The sequence below is a fragment of the Petaurus breviceps genome, unplaced genomic scaffold (assembly GCF_028583685.1).
Source record: "Petaurus breviceps papuanus isolate PSGF00001 unplaced genomic scaffold, PetGlider_PUasm1.0 38, whole genome shotgun sequence".
NCBI classification, from domain to species: domain Eukaryota; kingdom Metazoa; phylum Chordata; class Mammalia; order Diprotodontia; family Petauridae; genus Petaurus; species Petaurus breviceps.
The window spans coordinates 31,160,477-31,186,686 of record NW_027186304.1 but is presented as its reverse complement, the minus strand read 5'-3'; the positions used below and the strand labels follow the sequence as shown (position 1 = coordinate 31,186,686).

The 26,210-nt window shown below is 39.4% G+C and overlaps 1 protein-coding gene and 1 long non-coding RNA gene across 3 annotated transcripts in view; one reads left to right on the top strand and one right to left on the bottom strand.

The window, feature by feature from the left end:
* LPIN2 (lipin 2) overlaps window positions 1–1,256 on the bottom strand; it is a 103,930-nt gene extending 102,674 nt beyond the window's left edge. The window contains exon 1 of one of the 2 annotated variants that reach the window (XM_069099714.1): window positions 930–1,256. The gene's annotated coding sequence lies outside the window, so the exon portion shown is untranslated. Of the gene's footprint in view, window positions 1–698; window positions 772–929 lie in introns of those variants that run through there. The other variant, XM_069099715.1, reaches the window with a different exon arrangement.
* Window positions 645–15,765, top strand: LOC138170412 (uncharacterized). Its single transcript, XR_011170607.1, has 3 exons — window positions 645–739; window positions 7,039–7,115; window positions 15,434–15,765. It is a non-coding gene; the product is annotated as an uncharacterized lncRNA (long non-coding RNA).
* The last annotated feature ends 10,445 nt before the right edge of the window (window positions 15,766–26,210 follow it).

The window sequence follows — 26,210 nt, the reverse complement described above, 5'->3', positions numbered from 1 at the left end:
AGAGAATAAAAGGAGGGGAGGCGGGAGAGCGCTTCCAGAGTCTGCCAGCAGCTCTTTCCTCTTTCGTGACCTGCTTGGCAAAGAGTCAGACACCATTCGAGCCTCTGGTCCCCGGAAATCTCAAAGAGGCGGGTTAGAAACGGAAAATCTTCACTCCCCCACCCCCAGGACAATTTTGAAAACCCCTTTCCCGTCAACACCGGCGCGCCAGTCGGAGTAACCCACCCACCGCCACCGCCTCTGCTGCTGCTGCTGCGGCTGCTGCCTCCGCGCTCCTCCCGGGCCGAGGCCGGGGCCGGGGCAAACCGGCGGCTTCTGCTGGTGAGGTGGCAAGCTCCTTGGGAAGGAGCTCTCCGCCAGAGCCCCGGGTTTCTTCGGGAGCCCGAGCAACCGGCAGGGCGCTCCCCCCACCGCGGCGATTGAGCCCTCAGCCCGAGACACAGATGACCGGTGGTCACGAAAGCCCCCTTGCCCTCTTGCTCTCTCACGCGCGTGTTTACACATACACACATATATATACGTTACACATATATACACACAAGCCCAGCCTTTTAAGCAGTGCCTGCCCTTCCTTCTCCCGCCCCAGGAGTCACCGCCGGAGCCCCCAGGCCAGTCGGCCTTCCTCGGGGTTGGGGAGAGCCAGAGGTCGGACCCGGGCTCTCTCCCTTCTATCCTTGGAGAAGATATAGGCCTCCCACCTCGGAGAAAGGCGAGGCGAGAGATGCACCAAACCCGAAAAGTGAGCAACCGCAGCAAACCTGCGGGAAGGAGACAGACCCAGGGGAACACAGAAGGGGGCGGGGGCAGCGAGCTGGGAGGTGGGATGGGGGCGGGGGGGAAAGAGCGAAACTTACAAGCAAAACCGGGGGGGGGGGGGGGCGCACACAAAATTCCAAACCACGAGCACTGGCGCGCGCTCACTTGCTTACCTCGGTCTGCCTTCTAGCTTTGGGAGAGAGATGAAGGTGAACAGAGGAGGTGGGGGGTGCGACCAGCTCGGGAGGAGGAGGGGCCGCCGGCTGTGCCGCTGCTGCCTCTGGAGCCGCCGAGGCTGCTGCGGATCCGGGCGGCTTTCATGAATGGAGCGCAGCCCTGGGCTAGGGCTCGCTAGCGATCAGGGAGCCCAGAGGTTCCCGCTGTCCCCTCCTTCTCGACCTCCTCCTCCTCCTCCTCCTCCTCCAGCTCAGCCCGGCCGCCGCAGGCACGTGATCCCTTTGCCTCCTCCTCCTCCTCCTCTTCCTCCTCCCCAGCTTCCCTCCGCCTGCTGCCACCCGGAGCTCAGTCGGTAGCTGTTGCTTTGCTAGGGCGGCCTCTCCTCTCCAGCCTGTCCTGTGACGTGCGTCCAGCACCCCGGGGCTAATCAGTAGAAGCAGCCTACGGCCCTGACGGCTTGGGCACCGAGTGGGGCGGCTACCAGAGCACGTTTCTGTTTTTGTTTTTTCTTTTCTTGCTGCTGCTTGTCTCTTGTGGGGCCAAGCCAGTGGTTCCTGGCCTCTAAGCTCCGCAGACTCCTGGTGGTCAGGGCAGCGGCGGTGGTGTCTGCTCCTTGTTGGGTAGATGGCAGCCTGTACGTTACTTTAAAAAAAGTGTGTGGTTTTTTTTTTGAAGCACTTAGTGCCTTGGTACCCATAGCAACGCTACTGAGAGTAATACATAAAATGGAAAAATTAAAAGTCCAAAGTTTTTTCTTCCCCTAAGTCACCCCTTTTACCTATGTTCTACATCTCACATTCACAGGACATTTTCCTCACAACCCTGAAGTTGTGGTACAAGTATCATTGCACCCCTTTTATAGATGAGAAAAATGAAGGAAATTTTGCTTGCCTATGATCACACCACAGCTACTTGCCATTTATGGCAAAGTAATTTGAATGCAGTCCTTATGGCTGGAAGGGCAGTTCGTCTTTCTGGGTCACTTTCCCCCCATAACTATCAAAACCTGGAGTGTGTGTTTCTTTTTAAATGTATAATTAACTAGATGAGTCGTATAGGTTTATCACCAGGGTGACTAATGATTTTTTTTTTCAACTGCAGCAACTCTCAAAGACATCTACTAGGTAATAGTAGAGTTGTAATGGTCTAGATTGAGGGAGTACTCAGACAAAATCAAGGCTCATTAAAGTATTGAAACTGGGCTACTTCTGCTTTCCCCCCCCTTTTTTTTTTTTAAGCAATTGGAGTTAAGTAACTTGCTCAAGGTTACACAGCCAGTTATTATTTCTGGGTGTGGTGCTGAATATCTGAGCCCGGATTTGATCCAGGTCATGCTGACACTGGAGCCGGTGCTCTTACTCGCTGAGCCACCTGACCGCCCCTGGCTTTTCTCTTTTGAAACCAATAGTGTCCTTTCTACATGCCTGGAAAGGATTGCCTCTTTACTTCTGCCTCCAAAAAAAAAAAAAATCCCTACCTACCTTCAAAGCTCTCCTCAGATGCTACCATCTACAAGAAGCCTTTTCTTCTCCCCCTTCTGCTAGTTATTGGAGTTCTCCCAACCATATTGCTTTGCATTTGCTTAATTGTCTCTGTATACAATTTCCTTCCAGTAGAATGTAAGCTCCTTGAGGACAGAGAACTGTTTCTGTCTTTTCCTTAGTTTTCCCAGTATTTAGAACTGTGCCTGACACAGAAGAAATATGTGCTTTTGCTGAATGAATGGATTGATGTATAGATCCTATCAATTATTGATCCGGCAGTGATGTTTCTTTTTACAACCAGATCTATAATTTTTAAGGTTATAAATTAAAAAATATTTCATAAATTACTGTATAACCCATGAATATAGTCTATATTCCCTACATAGCTTCCAAACTAGTTTTTACTGAAGAACAGGTTTGATCATGCCACTTCCCTGCTCAAGAGTCTTCAGTGGCTGTTTTCTCTGAGATACACTAGAAATTTGTTAACTGGGCATTTAAAACCTTTTACTATCCGTCTCCAGATTACTTTTAGATTTTTTACTCTCTGTGTGTGTGTGTTTAAGGATTAATAGACTGAGAACAGGAATAGACCTTAGAAGCTGTCTAGATCAATCTCATTTTACAAATGGAAGAGTCTGAAGCCCAGAAAGGATCAGTGACCCAGCCAGTGTCACACAGGTAATAAGAACAGGAATGGAATTTGAACTCAGGTCTTTTGACTCAAGATCTATTCTTCTTTTGACTGTATCATGATGCCCCACTTCAGATTACTCCATTTCATAAATTTTATGTTTCAACAAAACTGCCCTAGTGATTATTTCCCCAAGCTTGGCCTTTTGTATCCTAATTCCACCCCTTAGCCCAGACTGTGCCTCAGGCCTCCAACACACTATCTCTTCACATCTACTGCAGAATCCTTAGTGTCCTTCAAGGATCAACTCAGCTTATACTTTCTATGGAAGACTTTTTTTCTCCTTTTCCTAAAAATGAAATTTAAAATTTTATTTTCAATTTCAAATTCTCTCCCTTCTCCCTAAGGAAAAAAAAAAATCCCCATTACCAAATGGATTTACAAGCGATTTCTGCTCAACATTTAAAGAACAATTAATTCCAGTACTATATAAACTTTTAAAAAATAGGTAAAGAAAGAGTGCTACCAAATTCCTCTGTAACACAAAATCTGATTATGAAACCTAAACTAGGAAGAGCAAAAACAGAAAACAGAACAACACAAAACACAAAACTGTAGATCAATCTCCCTACTGAATACTGATACCAAATTTTTTTTTAAATACTAGCAAGGAGATTATAGCAATGCAACACAAAGATCATATGCTATGGTCAGGATGAATTTATGGTTGGAATGAAAGACTTATTCAATATTAGGAAAACTATAAGCATAACTGACCATATCAGTAATAAAAACAACAAAGATTTTTTTTATTCCTTTAAAAAAAATTAGAAAGCAGAGGAATAAATTGAGCTTTTCTTAAAATGAAAAATAGTATCTATGTAGAACCAAGTGTAAACATTATCTGTAATAGGGAAAAACTAGAAGCCTTTCCAATAAGATCAAGGATAAGGTAAGGATGTCCATAATCACCAATATTATTAACTATTGTATTAGAAATACTAGCTATAGTGATAAGACAAAAAAAAAAAGAAACTGAAAAAGTAAGCATAGGCAATGAGGAAACAAAACTAATTGAGAAATATTAATTGCCCATGGTAAGACAAGCCAATGTAATAAAAATATAATAAATATTATACTATTTATTACATATAACTATATGTTATTTTGGGGTGGTTAGGTGGTGCAATGAATAGAGCACCAGCTCTATTCAGGAGTCAGGAGAACCTGAGTTCAAATTTTACTTCAGACACTTAACACAAAAAACTAGCCATGTGACCTTGGGCAAGTCACTTAACCCCAATTGCCCTGCATAAGGTAAAGCCATGCACAGAAGCTTTCCAGAAGAATGGTATTGTGAACAGCTTTTAAGGTTCTGATTATACAGTATAGTGATCACTCTATTTATCACTCTGTTTATTCCATAACAAATAAAAGCAAAACTTTCACAGAGAATCAAGGTACAGCATTCACAATATTACAACTTATCACAGAAAATCACAATATAATATTCACAACATAGTCTCAAAGTAAAATAGTCACTCTTAAGTTAACTTAATCAGTCACTTATCAGTAGTCTCAAAGTACATAGTCAAAGTCTTCCACTCTTGGGGCAAAGTCTTGATTAACTCAATCAGTCACTTATTCAGCAATCAATTACTAAGTATCATACACAAAACCCTCCACCCCTTAGGTCACTAGTAAACTATAATTCCATAATTACTCAGTACCCAAGGAGAGGTCTTTTCATCTTGACTTGGGGCCTATTCTGAGATTCCCTGGATCCCCTTCCATGGTCCCAGATTCTACCTGTATTCACCAGACTGTCACCTGGGTTCAATGGCAGACAGCTCCCAGTTCCTTGACCAGCTCTCTGGGGAGGTCCTGCTCCACACAGAAGTTCACAGGGTCTGGTCCATGTCAGATCCTTCACCATTGCTGCTCCAGGGAATTCAAGGCTCAACTAAGCCACAAACAAAGTCTCAGCATCCCAGTCATGCTTCCTCAGTCATGTGGGCTCCTGGGCTCCTGGCTCCAGGCTCCCATCCAGAAGAAGCTCCACCATCACAAGCTCCCAGGAAATTCTGGCTCAGTTCTCCATTCTTCTGTAGCTGCTCTGCCACCAGATCTTAGTCTCAAGAAATTCTGACTGTGCCTCTCTGGGGCTTTTCTTATATACACAGCATTAGCTTCCTCTTTCAGCCAATCCCTTCCTGTTACATCAGTAACAGGAGACAGGAGTTCATACTTTTTATTTCCCCAACAGAAGCTTGATCAGTTACTAGCTTTACCAACACAAAGGGATCTTCAAATTCAAAATTACATTACCATTATACTTCCCCCTCCAGAAAAAATAACAACCCATACATATAACTATATGATATACTATAAAACTAATTCTCTAAATAATTGGAGAAATAGTAATTTCTCATGGTAAGACAAGCCAATATAATAAAATGACAAACCTACCTAAATTAATTCTCACACCATATACCAAGAGAATTTCAAAATGGGGACATGATTTAGACACAAAGATTGGTATCATAATCAAGTTAGGGGAGAATGGAAGAAATGACCTGTCATATCTATTGCTAGGGGAAGAGTTCATGACTAAAGAAGAGATAGATAGATCACAGGGGGTAAAAAGTTCTTGAGCAAACAAAACCAATGCAGCCAAAATTAGAAGTTTGTAGGAAACCCTGTGTGTGTGTGTGGGGGGGGGGGATTTGCAGCAAATTTCTTTGATAAAGGTCTCATTTCTCAAGTATATAGGGATCAGAATCAAATTTATAAAAAATAAGAGCCACTCCCCAATTGATAAATTGTCACAGAATATGAACAGATGGTTTTCAGAAGAAGAAATCAAAGCTATCAATAGTCATATGAAAGAAACATTCTAAATCACTAGTAATTGGAGAAATGTAAAATAAAATAACTCTCAGGTACCATCTCACATCCATAAGACTTATTAAGATGACAGAAAAGAAAATGATAAATGCTGAATAAGATGTGGAAAAACAGGCACATGAATGTACTATTGGTAGAGCTGTTAACTGGTCTAATAGTTATTTTTTTTAAGCAATCGGAGTTAAATAACTTGCTCAAGGTTACACGGCCAGTTATTTCTGGGTGTGGTGCTAAGTATCTGAGCCCAGATTTGATCCCCAGGTCATCCCGACACTGGAGCCAGTGCTCTTACTCGCTGAGCCACCTGGCCACCCCTTGGTCTAATCATTCTAAAGGACAATTTGAAACTATGCTCAAAGGGCTATAAAGTTGTGTAATACCCTTTTACCCAGCAACACCAGTAGGTAGGTCTGTATCCCAAAGAGATCAATGAAAAAGGAAAAGGACCCACATGAACAAAATTATTTATAGCAGATCTTTTAGTGGTGCCAAAGAATTAGAAATTGAAGGGATGTCTATCAATTGGGGAATAGCTGAACAAGATGTGGTGTATAATTGTGATGGAATACTATTATGTTATAAAAAATAATGAAAGGAATAGTTTTAGAAAAACTTGGAAAGACTTATATGAACTATCCCATGCCTTCTTAATTTGGGGGGAGGAAAAAAAAGGGGGAGAAAGGAAAGGAAAGAATTTGGAACTCAAAATTTAAAAAAATGAATGATAAAAATAATTAAATAAATAAATAAATAAAAAGACAAGAAAAAAAAGGCATGAACAGATGCAGAATGAAATGAGCAGAACTAGAACATTATACACAGTAATAGTAATAGTGTAAAGACAATCAATTGTAAAAGACTGAGCGAGTGGTCAGTACAAAGATGCATGACAATTCCAAAGGACTATTCCAAAAATACTTTCTACCTCCACAGAGACAAGTGATGAACTCTGAGTGCATATTAAAACATATTTTTTCACTTTATTTTTCTTGCTTTTTTTCCCCAACATGGCTAATGTAGAACTATATTTTACATGACTTAATATGTATAATGGTATCATATTTCTTGCCTTTTCAATAGGTGGAGGAGGGGTTGGAGGGAAGAAGAGAATTTAGAACTGAAAATGTAATTTGAAAAATGTTTAAAGAGAATCAGAGGTAAGTAGAAACTGTAAAATGCAAGACCGAAGTTAAGAGAAACCTAGAAAAATGAATGTATTTGTGCAATTGGAAAGGGGTAAATAACAATGAACTGTTTACATTCTAACAAGAGAGAAAGAAATAATGATCCTTTTCCAATACTATTTTTAATGGACCCCAAAGGAGGCAAGAAAGATCAGTAGAGAGAGCTTTGCTCTATGCAATGAGGGGAGGAATACACTGAGAAAGAAATAAGGAAAAAGAGGGAAATGAATGGGGGGGCTAGGTGGCACAGTGAATAGAGCACTGGCCCTGGAGTCAGGAGGACCTGAATTCAAATCCAGCCTCAGACACTTAACAGTTACTAAGCCATGTGACCTTGGGCAAGTCACTTAACCCCAATTATCCTGACCTCTCCCCCTCCAAAAAGAAAAAAAAAAGGGGAAATTAAGATTGTGAATAGCACATAATCAACACTTAAAAAGTACTTGTTGACTTGAAAGAGAGAATATGAAGTGGGCCTAAATGAACTCCAAAGGAAAACAAAGCTCAAGACCAGATAGAATTACAGTTCACTTCTGTTAAATATTTAGAGAACAATTAATTCCGCTAATATATATAATATGCATTTATGTATATGTATGTACGCATACACATATTCTGCAAAAAATAGAAAAAGAAAGTATCCTTCAACACTTATTCTGAGATAAATTTGTTTTTTTTTTAAGCAATTGGGGTTAAGTAACTTGATCAAGGTTACACAGCCAGTTATTTCTGGGTGTGGTGCTGAGTGTCTGAGCTCAGATTCGATCCCAGGTCATCCCGACTCTGGGGCCAGTGCTCTTACTCACTGAGCCACCTGGCCGCCCTGATAAATATGGTTTTGATACCTAAACTAGGAAGAGATAAAATAGAGAAATAAAACCATTTGGCTAGTATTCTATTCATAAGGAATACTGAAATAAAAATATTGAATATAATGTAGTAAATGTTTTGTAAGTGCTGTTTTGTTTGTCCACGTAGATCTGTATAAACTTGGCTTACAGGGAGACAAGAATAGAATCTCTAGCATCTCTTCCTCCTACCCTTCTCTAAGGGAGACTTTGATTTCTGCCAAGAGGAAAGTAGGAAGTTGGGGCCAGAGGAATAAAAGGTCCAGAATCTTAAAGGAAATAATAGGGGTGGGAAGGGGTAGAAATGGGAAGGAAAGAAGACTAGTAGCAACAATGCACTACAAAATAATCATCATAACAACTATTTGGTACTCATAAAAAGTAGGAAAGTTATTTAATGAAATAGATTAGGTATAAAGGTCCAAGACAAATAAAAATAGCAGCATAGCTTTCACTAAACTCAAGGGCCTCCACTTCTGAAGCAAGGACTCACTGTTAATTAAAAACTATTGAGAAAGGTACAAAGTAGTCTAGTAGAAATTAGCTTTATAGCAACATCTCACATCATATGTCACAATAAGCTCTGCTAAGATATAATATATGCCTGAGATATAAAAGGTCATATCCTAAATAAATTAGAGTAACATGAAAGAAGCTACCTTTCACAGCAATGGATAACGGCAAGAGTTCTCAGTCAAACAAATGATAGAGCAGATCACAGGATATAAAATGGACACTATAATGATTTAAAAATAGAAAACTTATTACCCAAGCAAAATCTATAGTCAGAATTGTAAGGGAAATAATTTAGTGGGGCAAAGGGTATGTTTATGGGAGAGGGAAGAAACCTTTGCATCAAATTCTCTGATAAAGGACTGATATTCTAAATATATAGGGATTTTATTCAAATTCACAAACACAGCTCATTCACCAATAGATAAAGTCAAAGAATATGAATAATTCTTTTTTTTTTTTTGCGCTTTTGGAGGGGGGAAGGTAGGGCAGTTGGGGTTAAGTGACTTGCCCAAGGTTACACGGCTAGTTTTGTGTTAATTGTCTGAAGCCAAATTTGAACTCAGGTCCTCCTGACTCCAGGGCCAGTGCTCTATTCACTGTGCCACTTAGCTGCAACAATAGGCAATTCTTAAAGGAAATTCAAAGTAGAACGATTGAGGTGAAGAGGATAGTAATAATAATTTCTTGCAGAAAAACAACAACAAAAAAATTTTTAAAATACACGTAAGAAAGAAAGAGTTCAAAAAGTGATGCAGACAATTAGGATGGTTTTGGAACTTCCATGTTAAATGTGTCATATGCTAAAAATAATCTAAGTTGTATGCAATAAAGATTCAACGTTTCTTATACAATCCTCTTTTTTGTTACTTGACATATGGAAAAGATCATATTTACTAATATTTCTCAAGTTCATGGTAATAAAAAGGAAAGCTTAAAAAATAGCCCTTCTATGCCTAAGTTTTTCTAGGATTTTGCACAGAAATGAATATTATATCTTGTTAAAGGCTTATTCTACATTCATAGAGATAATAATATCCTTTTGGGTATTTGTTTTTAATATGATTAACTGTTTTAATTGTTTTCCTGATGTTAAGCAATCATTGATTTCCTGGCATAAATCCCACTTGGCAACAGCGAATAACTTTTTTGTATATTGCTATATCTTTTTGGATTCTATTATTATAATCCCTCTGGGCTAAATATTCCAACTGCACTGGCACTAGCAGATTGAATTCCCAAAACAATAGCTGCTATGACTGCCAGGCATCTAAGAGTAATTATGAGTGGCTGTTCTCCTAAACTAAAACTTATGAGTCCCTACCAGTGTGCTTCCTTTTAACAATCTTTAGGTAGGACTAATTATTTGTAAATTTAGAAAAGGCATTTACTCAAATGAGAAAGAATAGCAATTGCTATGACCTCAAAATTACTGTGTGTACCCTTTGACCCTACCATATTACTAAGGACAAAGAGATCAAAGAAGAAGGAAAAGAGCCATATGTACATATATATTTATGGCAGTATCATTAATAGCATTAAAGCACTGTAACAAATCACTGGAAACTAAGGGAATGTCCATAAATTGTGGAATTGCTGAACAAATGATGCCATAAGAATATAAAAAAATATTATACTCTATAAAAATGAAAAAAAGAGATGGTTTCAGATAATTTGAGAAGACTTGTATTGACTATTCTGAGCTAAGTGAGTAGAAGTAGGTGAGTAATTTACACAGTAATAACAAAATTGTTATTAAAAACAACTTTGAGAGATTTAAGAATACTAATCAGTACAATGACCTACAGGACTGATAGAACATACTATCCAACTTTTGCCAGAGTTGTGATATATTTAAGGTAGAGAATGAGACATATTTTCCATAACAATCAATAATTTGCTTCACTTGACTATACTTTTTTTGTTTAAAGGGTGTGGTTTCTCTTTTTTTCCTTTCAATTTTGGGGAGTAAGGTAGGAAGTAGAGTGAGTCATGTAATAGGGTTGCCTCCCAAGAAAGAAAAGAGACCATTTAACTATTTTTTTTACATATAAAAAAGAAAACAGGAAAAAGGCCAGGAAGAATCACAAATTAGCGGAACAGTTTTGAAAAACCCATGTTGAATTTATTACATACTTGAAAGGAAAAGTAAGTTGTACATAGAAGATTAATGATTTCACTTAAAATCCTTTTTTTTCTGTTCTATTTTGTATATGGAAATGATCATTTTATTTGGTGTTTAATAATTCTTAATAAGAATTTTAAAAGTACAATTTTAAAACAAGAATGGTAGTTCAAATATATTTCCACAAAAACAATTTGGGTAGGCTCTTCAACAATACATATAGGTTCTGTGGAAGAGAAGCCATAAGCTTGTAATAGTTCCTAGGGCAGCTACATGGTGCAGTGGATAGACCACTAGGTCTGGAATCAAGAAGGCCTGAATTCAAATGTTACCTCAGACACTTACTAGTTGTGTGACCCTGGGCAAGTCACTTAAATCTATTTGCCTCCATTTCTTCATCTGTAAAACAAGCTGGAGAAGAAAAAATAGCAAATCACTTCAGTATCATTGCCAAGAAAACCCCAAACAGGGTCATGAAGCGTTGGATACATCTGAACAATGAATGAGTAAAGTATGCCAGTTGGGAGCACACATAGCCCAAGCCCAAGGTCCCAAGATCGCGAACTATAAGACCTGGTTTCTCTTCTTTCTTTGTAGGATCCTCACAAAGTTTTCAGTGAGACATAGTTTCAGTGACAGATGAATCATTCTGTTGCTCAGGAGGCTTGCTCCTCACAGGGAGTAGTATCTCAATGGGTCAGGTCAGTCCACTGCTGGACTGAGCTATGTTGCTGGGATGCTGTCAGTCTGGGTTAACTTGACTACAGGGCTATTCACAAGATATGTCTTGATCCAGTCACTTGATCCACTGAATTCCTTGGGCTTGCTCTTCAATGGCTAGCTACATTCTTTTACCACCCACAGCTATTGGATTGTCTGTGTGGTATCATTCTCTTGTCAGCTGGACTGTTACAGTGCTTTTTCAGCAAAGGAATTGTCCTAGGATTGGCAGAAACCCCTTCTCTCTGACTCCCTCAGGGCCTTGGCTCCGAGTTTTGTCATTTTCCAGACTGAAAGTTTCGTTAGATCAATGAAATCTGTCATCAAATACAGAATTCCACACTCATAGTACCCTATGCCTGCAAAAAGAAAGTACTGCATTTTCATCTCTCTTTGGAACCAGGTGGGGATCATAATTTCACAGCATTCAATTTGTGGTGTTTTCTTTTGTTGTTGTTTGTTTGTTTGTTTTTTACTCTCCATTGAAGTCATTCTGTACACCATTTTCCTGGATCTACAGAACCACTAGTTCTACTTCACTTTATATTCAATGCCTTCCTATTTTTTTCTGTATTCCATCCTTTCTTAGAACAAATTAATAGTCCATTAGATTCATGTATTACAATTTTTTAAAAAGCAATTGGGGTTAAGTGACTTGCCCAAGGTCACACAGCTAGTAAATGTTAAATGTCTGAGGCTGGATTTGACTTCGGGTCCTCCTGACTCCAGGGCTGGTGCTCTATTCACTGCACCACCGAGCCACCCCCACTACTATCACTTTCTGCATGCCATTACAACATGATCATTGCTCTCCATACTTGCTACAAGTGAGATCCGCAGGGCTTGCTGTTGCTAGTGGCAACCCTGATGAACTTCTGTGTTGGCCTGCTGGTGTGTCTTCAATATTGACATCTTTCTCTCACCCCATTACCACTTTGACAGCCACCCAAATTTTCCCTTCTCTCTAAGTACGCTCTTACTGTCTATTACCAACTATCCTCTGCTTTCAGGCCTCCTTTTTGAGTTGCCTTTCTGTGGCTCCTTTTCCTTTTCATTGAGTCTCTGCTTTGATTCCTCTGCTTCAGCCTTCTCCACTTCCCACTTCCCAAGTCCTTTAAAATTTTCCCCCTTCCCAAATTTAATCTCTAAACTTTTCTTCTGTTTCAAAACCATCCAAATAATCTTCACAATCCCTTGTTCTTTTCAGCAAAATTCCCCTTGTTCCTTCTTCCATAGAAGCCCAAAATGGACTCCAATGATTTTCTGTTGTTTACTGAGTAAATTTAAAATTCATAATAGGCTTTGAAAACACTCTGTAGTCTTTTTGGCTTTGTCTTACACTAGTACTCTCCATATACTATATGCTTCAGTCAAACTGGGCAACTTTGTTCACCAAATATGCTGTATAAGCTCCACTCTCTATGACCTTGCTCATATTTCGGTATGTATTCCCTCCTACTTATCTTTTAGAGCCTAATTCAAGTGTCTTCTCCTCTCGAAAGCCTTGCCAGATGCCCATGGTACTGTTGGCAATAATCTCCTACCTTAGGCCTCACATAGAAAACTTCTTTCTATTTCTCCAATTCTCTTGTCATATAATATTAAAAGTTATTAGGATATTTGTTTGTGTCCTATGGTCTTGCTGGTCTGCAAGCTTTGTAAAGACAGAGAACATGTGATATCTAAAATGTATATCTCTCTCTATACCTAACTCTACTTCACACCAATTAAAGTGCCCTACATACACTAGGCACTTTATAAGCATTTGTTGAATGAATGAATGAGAACATACAGTGTTGTGCAGGATAAACAGTAATCTCAGAGTCAGGAGACCTAGGCTCAGATCTGACACTAGCTTTGGATAAATCACTTAACCTCTCTGATCTCTGTTTCTTAATTTATAAAGTGGGAATGATAATACAGAGTTGTTTTGGAAAAATTGTATTGTTTTTACTTAATTATTAGTATTTCGTTATTATACTTAATCATTAGTGTTAATAATTAGACTTAAAATACTATAAAAATAAGAGTTATGAATGAATAAACTCTTTGATGTATTGTTGCCATTTGGGCAAGTGTGATGCTTTGCTGCTAGGGTGAGAGCACCCATAAGATAAGAAGTCACATTTTCGTCAGCCTAATCTTTTGGGAAGCGTTTCTGAAGCCAGTCAATCCCATCTCATCCTGCAGGAATGATCACCATGGAAAATCATTTTGCCTCATTTCACTCCCACCTACCCTATAGGCTTATATTTAGTAATTTACAGGACTATTCTTTCCCCACCAAATTCCTTTTTATCCTTAATGAAATACTGAATATCACTTGACTATTGGCATATTTGGATTCTTCTATATTTTTATAATACAGTAGGGAAAATTCTCACCAGAGAGGCTTTTTGCCTTTCTATTTAGAAAGTACTTAGTAATTTGACTCTTTTACATTACAGGTATATGTGGCAGGAGAATTTTCCATATGTGAATTTAAACTTCCCCAGCTTTCCAGAATGGGCTGTTTTCAGCACCTACTGTTGTTTCAGCTTTTTGCTTTCAGAACAGCCTCTCATTTGAAAGGAATGTTTCTATTACTGAACAATGTATGTCTCATCTGTCATCAAGGACTGAAGGACTCTAAAACCACATTTTTTTTTTTCTTTCTTTGCTTTTTTGCATGAGTCTTCTATATGCTTTGGTATGGTTTTCTTTGCCTAGTGTCAGGAATAGCTAAATCATTTTACAGAAGTGATTCTGTTTTAACAGAGTCCAAACTATTCCCTCTGATCATCTCTTTTTCCCCTCCCCCTCATCCCTACCTTTTCCCTAATGAGACCTTTCTTAACAAAACAGATTTCCTTGGCATCACAAAGCGTTTTCCTCTTCTTTGTCCCTCCTTGTCCTTTTCTCATTTTAGGTTTCCATTGTCAGACAAATCTATTAAGTGCCACTTTTGGTACTAGAATTGCTATGTTCGTAGTATGGTAGTTTTAATTTCCCTAAATAATATTTCCCAATATTTATGAATTGCTTAAAAATTTCAGAATGCCTTGTGGTAATTAATTACTTCATTTATATATGAGATAACCATATTAGCATTTATCTTACTCCTCCACAGGAAGAGAGAGTGTTTACCTACTTAGGAATGACCCTAGTAGGAACTGAATTTCCCTGTAGGTGGTAGAGAATTGGATACCGAACCAGGATCAATAACATTGTGTAATCATAATGGACTTGGAGGGGGATGATCAAGGTTTTGAGTGTCACGCTGGTTCTGACATTTGCTAGATATGTGATGGTAGGTCAGCCACTTAACCTTTCTCTAAGCTCAGTTTCTTTAGCTATGTAGGAGGTGAGAATATAGGGAAGATGCTATTGGAACAATATGGAGCAAGGAATGCATGTTTTGGTTCCTTGGGGAGACACATGGTGCTCTGATCTCTTGCTATAGGGCACGCATGACCAGAATCTCCAGTTTGGTCTCTTGCTGCTGCTATGGGAGAGGGGGCTGTGCCAAAGAGGATTTTTGACTGAGCCAGGAACAGCCTTCCACTCAACTTGAAGGAGAAGCTAAAATCTCCGTTTCCCTTTCTGTTAGTCAATAAACATTTATTGAGAGCCTACTGTGTGCCAGGCATGATGCTAAGCAGTTATGATACAAAAAGAGATAAAATTCTTGCCTTCAGGGAAAAAACAAGTGCATAAGTATGTACAAACAAGCTCTACACAGGATAAATGGGGAAAAAAATTAAAAGAGGGAGGCACTAGAATTAAGAACTATTGGGAAAGACTTCCTTTAGAAGATGGAATTTTTGTTGAGACTTAAAGGAAGCCAAAGGATGAGATGAGGAGGGAGAGCATTCCAGGAATGGAAGACAGCCAGAGAAAATGCCCAGAGACTAGAGATGGAGCCTCTTTCTCTTTCTCCTTTTAGAACATGCCACTTGGGACTCTGATAACTTCCAGAGAGGGGGAGAAAGGAAAGAGGAAATTTTCTCCCCTTTCTCTTCAGGAGTAGCTATGGTGACGAGACTTACATGCCAATAAGAATATGTGCTTGCCTAGAGGAACCCCTTTTGCTTTTTGTTTCTTAGGTTGCCTGAAGGTTACTGGAAAGTAATCTTGAGAAATGGACATAGCTAGTATCAACAGCAACTACCTTATGAGTTTGAGAGATCAGGGATCACTGAGTGGGGTGCTAGTTGCCCAGGGGAAGGTGCTCCCTACAACCACACCGATCTCATCATCTTTAGAAGATAACCATCACCAGAACGATGAGCCCTGCATGTCTGACTGACCAGAAGATATAGAGATTGCTGCTCAGAGAGTACAAATGAAGTGGAAGAGAACTCTTTTCAGTCAAACTACAAATGTACTAGGAGTTTTTCCTACTTTCCAGGAGAGAAATATAAGTGATGGATTACTATTTCTTTTTTTTTTCCTTTTTGGCTTTTTGGAGGGGGGAGGGAGGGCAATTAGTGTTAAGTGACTTGCCCAAGGTCACATGGCTAGTTTGTGTGTGTGTGTGTGTGTGTGTGTGTGTGTGTGTGTGAAGTGTTTGAGGCTAGATTTGAACTCAGGTCCTCCTAACTCCAGGGCCAGTGCTCTATTCACTGAGCCACTTAGCCGTCCCAATGGATTACTATTTCATGACATCTATTTTTCCATACACATTTATAAGTTTTCTTCATTTTAAACTTTTTTTTTGTGGTGGCAGAAATAAATGTCTCATATCTACTACTCTGTACAATGAGTACTATTCTAGAAAGGATCCTGTTAATCCTTTTTGAGGAAGACCCTAGAAATGAGTCATACCTAAACTTTATTTAAGAGATTTCCTCTAAAATTCTGGGTTGTGGGCATAGTGAGCCAGATCGTGTGAAGCAAAAAAAAAAAACAAAACCTGTCTCCTTCCTTTGGAGTTAGGCTTCCCTGGGACTGAATCCAGGTCTCCTGGATTCCAGAGTTGGAATATAGAAGACAGGGTACCCCAATCTAGACTATCTGACTCTGACGTTATATGTGGAGGAAACATCTTGTAAACCTTCAAGTGTTAAATGAATGTGAGCTGCAATTATTATAGGTTGTAGATCAAAAGAGTTCAAGAAGAAAATATTGGAATATACGTTCTATAACTTTTACTCCTTTGATATTTTTCCAATACATGAATGAACACACATAGCATGCACATGTGAACACACATGCACACATATACACAAGAAAAAATGTGGTTGAGTTTTCAAGAAAAAAAAAAAAGAAGAGAGTAACATCTGTCCTATTTTAACCCAGAGGAAAAAGGGCTAAAAGGAAGAAAAGGCAGACAAAGAAGGTAGTGGTGGATAACTTAATAAATGAATAACAGACCTCTGCCACACAGTGAAAAATTCATCAGGATTTTTTGTTTGTTTCTTGACTTTTGAACTCTGGAATAGGGGGAGGCAGAAGAGTAGTCTGTGGAACAGAAGATGTTCCTAAGAAGTCAGTGCAATTATCATCAAACAGTTGTTCTGCCCCGCGCTAACTGTCCTATTTAGTCTCCCCACCCACCTTAGAACTTCCTGGTGACCCACTTCTTGGTAAATACTATTTCATGACTGTTCACTACATGGCAACAGGAGAATATGCTTGCATGCTAGACTGTGAAAGTCTTTCTAGTAACTCAAGAAGCTCAAGAAAACATGGATTGCCTGAGGGTTTAATGAGGACTTCAGAAGGGAAATGATAGCTTAGTCTGCCATCCTATTTTCAGAAGTGAGTCTAAAGTTAGATCATTCTATACACTAGCTATAAAGGGGACTGAAAAGCCTTTCCTGACATTTTAAGTGGAAACTCTTTAGCTATTTTATTTTTGTCAGAAGGAACAAGATTATGTTTTGAGATTCCAGTCTTCTGAAAAGTCAAGCACATAATGTTGTCGATTTACTTCTTCAGAATTATGTTGTCAGTCAATCAACAAGTATTTGTGACTTGGGATACAAAGGAGTTTCCATTCTATCAGGGGAGATAACATCTACATATATTAAATTAGTATATGCAAAATATGCATAAGAAAAGTACTAGATAATTTTTGTGAGGAAAAACCTAGTGGCTGGGGAGATCAGAAGGGCTTTATATAGGAGGTGGTACATTAGGTGAGCTTTGAAGGAAACTAAGGCAGCTAGGTGGCTTAGTGGATAGAGTGCCCCTCCTGGAGTCAGAAAGATTCAATTTTCTGAGTTCAAATCCAGCCTCAGATACTTACTAGCTGTGTAACCCTGGACAAGTCACTTAACCCTATTTGTCTCAGTTTCCTCATCTGTATAATGAACTAGAGAAGGAAATGGCAAACCACTCCAGTATCTTTACCAAGAAAGCCCCAAATGGGGTCACAAAAAGTAGGACACAACTAAAATGAATGACCAACAATGCTCTGTTATCAGTTACACAGAGTTAGACATGATGGAAATGACTAAACAACAAGGGTTCTGAGGAGGGAGGATGAGGATGGGGACAGCCAAGGCCAAGACAAGTAACTGGGATGTGACACTCCTTCACTTCTTTAGTGTCCTCTCTCACGAAAGCAAGACGTATAAATACTGTCATTATCTATCTTATTTCTAAACTATATAGCCTTATGGTATAGTGGAAAGGATATTGAATTTATTTGAGAGTACTTTTTAAAAATACATTTTACTGATGACTTTTGTCCTGTCGCCTCAGCAATTTCCCATCCCAGTCCCCTAGACAGAAGCATCCCTTGTGCAAAAAAAAAAAAAATTGTGGGAAAACATTTATTACAGAGACTAGTATCTGATAATGCATATAATACTTTGTCATAGTAACCCCTTACCTTTCAACCATTCATATTTCATTCTCTATTCTCCAGTTCTTCATTGTTGGTTTGGACTACACTGAATTTAGCATCCAGGTACCTGGATGTGAACCCCAGCTCTGCTACTTACTACCTGTTTGAACTTGGGCAATTTATTCCATTTTTCTGTGATCTAGTTTACTCATCTGTAAAATGAAAGAATTCAGTTTAACCACCATTTATCTTGCTATGGGAAAGGTATTGTGTTAGGTGCTAGGGATACGTTAGAACGCAGCCTGACTCAGAGCAGAGCCCTGTTGGTTCCAGGTTTGTTGTGGGTACTAAATGAAGCATTAGTCAGTCATTCAACAGTTAACAAAAGGAGATTAACTTAGCCATAGCATAGAAAGGATAGTCATCAAGGATTCCCTAACACTAGAGAAATACATCTGGTCAGCAGGACAATTTCCAGTGACTTACATGGATTTTAGAGATCCATCAAGACTAAAGAACCCCAATCCCATTGGGGAAGGCATTTTATAAACATAAGTGATCAGGAAGCTACATCAATATAACCAGAGGCTACTAGGAAGCTATATCAAGGTAGGTGTGGTTTGAACGTTGCCCCACCTCAGAATCAGTAAAATCTTGGGACAATCTTAGGGGAAAAAACCTCCAAAAACAAAACAAAGCAAACCAAAACCCAAACACTAACTTAACGGTGTTGGGTGGAGGGAAGGGGAGTAACCTGATAGACATTGATCTGGATACAGAGCTTGTCATAGGATATAAAAATAAAAATAATGTATTTCCTGCTTCCGTTCTACCAGAGTTGACTAAGGTGATCTAAGTCATCTCAAAGGATCTGTTAAACACTAAGCTCCTATTAAAATTGAACTATTATCATGATATTGAACGTTAAACAAATTATCAATGATCCAAAGATCTGCCATGCAGCAATATGGTGGTCAAATGCTAACTATGGCAAGATTGATTTTAGGAGAAACACTTGATAAAGATGCTACATACACATAGCTAAAAACCACTATAATTTATACAAAGACCTTGCAGCTTTCCTTATCCTGATCAAAGGTAAGTTTACCAACTAGTGACATAACAGGCAGATCAAGCTAAGAAGCAGGAGGTGGAGAGAGGAGGTTAATTGCCTCAGACCATACTCCTGACTGCCTGACTAGGTACGAGGAGTACCTAGCTTTCCAGAGCTATCTACCGTGACTCCCCTTCTCTCCCACATGAGCTCTCTTGTCCGTCAAATAGATCAACTTAATGTTTCATAAACATGTCTTGCTCATTCCTGCCTTCCCACCTTTAATTATGTCCTCCCCTTTCCCTGGAATGACCTCCCCTCATCCTCTAGCTGTCTAAGTCTTTAGTCTTCCATTAAGGCCCAATTCTAGTTCCCCTTCTTCCTTAAATCATTTACTCCAGTCTTTGGTACTCATTACCTTTTTTAAACTCCTGTATTATTTTCCCTACTACTAATTTTGCACTTAGCTTCTGCTAAGCTTTTAGAGTTATTTCTGGTTTTGTCTATGGATTCTGCCTCCCTGACAACTAAGTATTACCATTTGTATGGCTCTGAAAAAAAATCACTTCACATCTCTGCACCATCTCCCATCTTCCACACCTAGACCACTGGTGTCAAACTCAAGTAGAAAAGTGGTCTACTAATCTGTACATAAGGATCTCTGGGGGTTCTATACTAATTTAGTATAAACATGTAAAACTATCTATATTCTTTATTTTAATTTTTTGTTAGATATTTCCCAAATGCATTTTAATCCGGTTTGGGCAGTACAGGAGCATTTGATACCTCTGATCTAGACCTCAGTTTTCTCACCTGGAAAATGACATTGATCTCTATGTTTTCTTGCTCCTGATCTAATTGTTCCTTCTTGTTCTCCTTTGTTGGATCATTATATATTATGCCCTCTGCAGTTGAGTTTGAATGCTTGGCGGTTTAGTTCAAGAAAGGACCTCAGGATCTGGAATCTTATCCTGCCAGGTGATCTTCAGAATCTTCCTAAGACAATTCAAATGGAAGTGATTCATTTTCCTGGCATGGGGCTGGTATATGTCCAGGTTTCACAGGCATACAACAATGAGGTCAGCCCAATGGCCCTGTAGACCTTCAGTTTGGTAGTCAGTCTAATATCTCTTCTCTCCTACACTTTCCTTCGGAGCCTCCCAAACACTTAGCTGGTTCTGGCAATGCATGCGTCAACCTCATTATCAATGGATACCTCTTTGAAAAGTATACTGCTCAGGTAAGTGAGCTTATTCATAGCATCCCGAACTTCTCCATTTGCTATAACCTCTGGTTTCACATTTGGATGGTGTGGTGCTGGCTGATGGATCACCTGTGTTTTCTAGGTGTTGTTAGGCCAAAATTAGCACAAGCAACAGAGAATCGATACATACTTTGCTGTATCTCAGCTTTAGAAACTGTATTAAGTGCACACAAAAAATCATGCACCAGCTTTCCCTCCACTTTAGTTTTAGCTTGTAGCCTTTTCAAAGTTAAATAATTTACTATCAGTGAAGTAGCTGACCTTGATGCTGTGTTCAAGCTTATTGAAAATGTTTGACAATGTGACTGAAAACATCATGCTAAACACCACGGGAACAAGCACACAGCCTGGTTTCACCCCGTCGGAAAGTGCAAAAGCATCGTTTGTTATCTGGAACCCAGGTAAGCATGCTGTCATGAAACGGACATACGATATTGATAAGCTACTCTAGGCAACCAAATTTCAACATAATTTTCCACAAGCCTCACAACTGACAGTATCAAAGGCCTTGGTCATATCAATGAATGTTGTATACAGACCTCTGTTGTACTCCTGGCATTTCTCCTGGAGTTGTTGGGCAGCAAATACCATATTGACCATTCCTTGGCCCTTTCTGAAGCTACATTGACTCTCAGGTACATGACTATCTTCCAGGTAAAGGATCAGCCTATTAAAAAGGACTCTGGCAAAAATCTTGCCAGCAGTGACTAAGAGAGAGACCCCCCCCCACCCCGTGATTGTCACAGGACAATCTATTTTCTTTACCCTTATAGAGATGGACAATGGAGACATCCTTGAACTCCTGGGGGATAACTTCCTCTTGACATATAACCCCAGACAATTTCAGTCAGGTTTTGTATGAGCAAGGTATCCCCCACCTTGTAAATCTCAGGTGGAATAGAATCAGCACAAGGTGCTTTGCCAAAGGAGAGGAGCCTAATAGCATTCAAAACTTCTTCTTCAGTTGGAAATTTGTCTAGAGAGAGATTGACTTGAGAAAAATGGTCAGTGGCTTCAGCATTGATTGATGATGGTCTGTTGAGAACACTATGGAAGTGTTCAGCCCATCTCTCTAGGATCATGTCCTTATCACTAATCAGTGTGGCTCCATCAGCACTGAGTAGCTGAGATGTATCATATGTCTTTGGTCCATAATTAGCCTTCAGGGCATCACAAAAGCTCTTTGGATTGTTACTATCAGTATGAAACTGAATTTCGCCTGCCTTCTTACTGAGCCAAGAATCCTGCATCTCTAGGCTCTAAGCTTCATTTGTACTTTACTTTTGATGGAGTTAAATGCTGCCTTCTTAGAGATGAATGAATTATCCTGCTGGTAAACACTGTGGAATTTTTGTTTTTCATTTAGCAGCTTCTGACTTTTACCATCATTTTCATCAAACCGGTCTTGATGTTTGCACGTGTTCTGACCCAGATGAGCAAATATTGTAGTGCTGTAAGCCAAATCTCTGAAAGCTTCCCGCTCCTTTTCTTTTTCACTGTTGCTGACTGTGCATTAGCTCAACTTTCCCTCCAAGTTAGCAACAAACTGTTCCTGCTCAGAGAAGCGCTCTAATCTGTTGACATTAATTCTTCTGGTAGTCATTTTGCCTTGGGGGTCACCACTTTTATTGAATTTAAATATTTAGCTTGGAGAATTTGTCTTTCCAGCACTCTGCACCACACATCACACTCACGTACTGTCTGTCTCTTCTTACAAACACATAGTATATTAAATGCCAGTGTTTGCTGTGAGGGTGCAATCCATGAAGTTTTGTTGCATTTAGGTAAATGGAAAACAGTGTTGGTAAGGAGAAGGTAATGAGATGCACAAGTCTTCAGTAGTGAGTGACCATTACTGTTGTTATTTCCAACTCTATTCTTCCCAAGGACTTCCTGCCATGTCTAAGTAATCTGAACCTATTCTAGCATTAAAGTGACCCAGAATTGTAAGCTTGTCCTCTTTGGGCACGTTGATGATAAGGGTCTTCAGGTCTTCATAAAAGTTTTCTTTGCTCATCAGGGTTCATAATGGTGGGAGTGTAAGCAATGATGATGGTGGCATAGCATTTTCCTGCAAGTGGCAATCTCATTGTCATGGGCCTATCTTTTACTCCTTTTGGTAGGCATGCAAACTTGTTGACTAGATTAGTTTTGATTGCTAAACCTACTCCAGCTTCACAGTGTTCCCCTTCCCTGTGTATACTCCAAGAAAACATGTATCCAGTTCCAACTTCAGTAAGCTGGCCAGCCTTGTTTCACTCAGGGCTGCTATTTGAACACAGTACCTACTGAGTTCTCTTGCAACAAGAGTTGTTTGTCTTTCAAGTCTACTGGATTTTGTGTTCTCTATAAGCGTGTGCATATTTCATGTACTGATGGTGAGTGGAATCATCTTTGCAGCCATTTTTGTACATTTGTGTGTGTGTTTTTTGACTAAGGGATGGGATCCCTGCCTACCATGATAGTCAGGCCAGGGTTGGATGAGCAGACAGTTTTTTGGGCATCTTTTCTTTTTTTTAGGTTATACATATACAATCATGTTAAACTTATTTCTACATTAGTCATGTTGTGAAAGAAGAATAAGAACAAAAGGGAAAAACTACAGGTAAAAATAGTATGCTTCGATCTACATTTGGACTCCATGGTTCCTTCTGTGGATGTAGACAGCATTTTCTATCACAAGTCTTTTGGAATTGTCTTGGATCATTGTATTGCTGAGAAGAGCTAAATCTGTCATAGTCGATCAATGTACAATGTTGCTGTTACTGTGTACAATCTTCTCCTGGTTCTTCTCACTTCACTTTGCATCAGTTTATGTAAGTCTTTCCAGGTTTTCCTGAAATCTGCCTGCTCATCATTTCTTATAGAACAATAATATTCATATACCACAATTTGTTCAGCCATCCCACAATTTATGGGCATTCCCACAATTTCCAATTCTTTGTAAAGCACCTTTTCTAGTCCCTTCCTTACACCAGGAGGTGAGCAGAGTGGTCCATAAAAGGCTGCTCAGATACTCAGGGGGCTGCTGAATCCCACTTCTGCTTTCAGAATTGTGACTACAGCTCCCAGTGTATCTGTATCTGCTACTTTGTCACTTGCCTGTTGCCACAGTTCTTTGAGACAGGTAAAAATGGTAAAACAGTTTGGGTGATGCCTTTTGATTCATGCATAAATTGGATTTAAATTTGGCAGAGTTGCACAAATTTGTTGGCCTCCCTCTTTCTTTCAGTCATCACAATCTGGTGATAGGATAGAGTCAAGATAACTGGTGATGGCTCGAGATGTAGTAGATGACCTTGGTGTCTTTGATAGTTAACCAAGTTCTGAGTGCTCCACCAGCACCTACTTCAGCTGCCTTCACTGCCACTGGAACAAATTGTTCTCATACACCCATTCCACCAGGGGGAAGACATACTTGGGGCAGACACTTACTGAATGCTTTGAGACCCTGTAATGTTAATGGGATATAAGATCTTCCCTTCCCATTAATAGCCCATTAAGGGAAGCTTGCTTAGGGGACACTTGCTTGTAGGAAGGCTTTCACACCTTTTATTAATTTCTAATTAGGCACTAAGTCACAGGGGTTGTATTGCCTTTTGACTCTAAAAAGGGTACATATACTCTGAGGTTAGCATTTTGCTTTGGGGCTCACTCATTTGAGAGTGTTCTTGTGATCTGACCAGCTAAGACTGTGTAACTCTTAAGGAGCCCTCCCACCCTGGCTTTGAAAAACCCAGATATTGGTGCTTCTCTCTCTGGTAACTATGTATGTATTGCCTTGGTCAGACAGTTGGATCTGTCTGTTGATCTGTGCTAATTTCTCAGACAATTGGAAGCCCTGTCTGTTGGCTTTTATTTCTCTGCTTGTATTTTTTCCATTTTCTTTGTTTGGATTTTCTATGAAATTTAGGGTGCTGATTTTCCCCCCTGAACTAATGAATGTAATTTTAAAAAGACTGTTGACCCCTTGAATAGCTATCTTTCCTAGTAAAGCAGATCTAAGAACCTGTACTAGCAACCATCCTGGGTATACCAGTGTGGTTGCTGATAGAGACCCCTCCGTTACCTTCAACCTGCTTTAGCCCATCTGGTACATTGTTGGTTGACTGATCAATTTTCCATTTCTGTGCCTTTGAAAAAGTGGTGCCTGAAGTCAGGAATGCCTTTTCTCCTCACCTCTGTCTTGAAGAGTCCCCAGCTTCCTTCAAAAAACATCCCAGTACCACTTCCTAAATGAAACCCAGGTATCATCCTTCCAATTGTCCCCCTGGAAATTATTTGGTATTATTTTCTATTTAACTTGTGTCTACTTACTTGTTTTCATGTTCTATAGTAGAATATAAGCTCTCTGAGGACAGGACTATTTCAATTTTTGTCTTTGTAACCTCAGAAACTACTAAAGCAACTGGTACATAGTAGATAATTAAATCTTTATTGAATGAAATTATATGAACAATACATAACAAAATGCCACATATAAAAGGCATTTTGCAAATATTTATGCCTCTGTTGATGACAAAAGATTGTTGCTTTTATTATTGTTGTTGAGTCATTTCAATCATATCTAACGCTTTGTGATCCCATTTGGGGTCTTCTTGGCAAAGAGACTGGAGTGGTTTGCCATTTCCTTCTCTAGCACATTTTGAGAAAATTGAGGCAAACAGGTTTAAAAGACTTGCTCAGGGTCACAAAGCTAGTAAGTGTCTGAGGCTAGACTGGAATTCAAGGAAGATGAATCATTCTGACTGTAGGTCTATCACTCTATCCCCTGCCCCACCCTCCCAGTCCAGTTGCTTCTATTAGCAGCCTTCATTCTGATGATAACACTGTTGCCACTCCCAGACATCCTTTGCAATGTCAGAGATATAGGAAAGGGGCAGTTTGGATAGAGTGGTATACTGCAACTAGCTTGTCCAGGTTTTAGAGAGCCGATTCTTAAAATTTTCAAATTGAGTTTTGAAGCTTCCCATATCAACATATGTTACAAAACAGAGTTTGATTTATTGTTTTGTTGATTTTCTAGACTTAAGAAAGTAATAGAGAAAATGTTAATACTGCATATTTTAAAGTGTAATGTGTCCTTTTAACTTTTTTTTTTTTTAGAGAGAGCTGGTTATGAAACATTTACTAACATCCCTGGTTGGGTTTCTTTCAACTTATATCAGAATCTGCCCTGATCCTTTCCTCTTCCACCTCCCCCAATGTGAGGTTTGAAGTAGAAATAATTGTATTGGTTATGCATAAGTTTGCATTTCCCTCAGCCTATGAACCATTGTGTAAATGTCACCAAAAAAATCAAGGGGAAGGATGCTACAAAATCTTGGCCAAAATCGTAGTCAAGTTATTTGGCAATGTAGTCAACTGTGACTCTTAAAAATAAAATGTGGCTTTCATTTACAGCCCAGCATTTACAAGAATGAACTCAGGTAACAGATTAAATTAATGAATGACTATACTGACATTGCAACAGAAGCCTTTGTTTTATAAAGGGATTCATAGCAGTGTCATCAAACACTGATTTCTTTGAGTGCATTTAAAATATGATTTAAACTTTCATTTTGTTTGTTTCTTTTATTTATATCTACAAATGTCTTCAGGAACATATGTACAGTGAGAAGCAGCTGTACATCTACTTCCCACATATAAAATATTGAGACTGAAAAGTTTAGCAGAAGCACCTCATTGTTCACATACTTCCATTTCGACACTTTTTAGCTTTGCTTCCTTGGACAATCATATAAGAGGGCATGCAAGGGCAATTGAGAG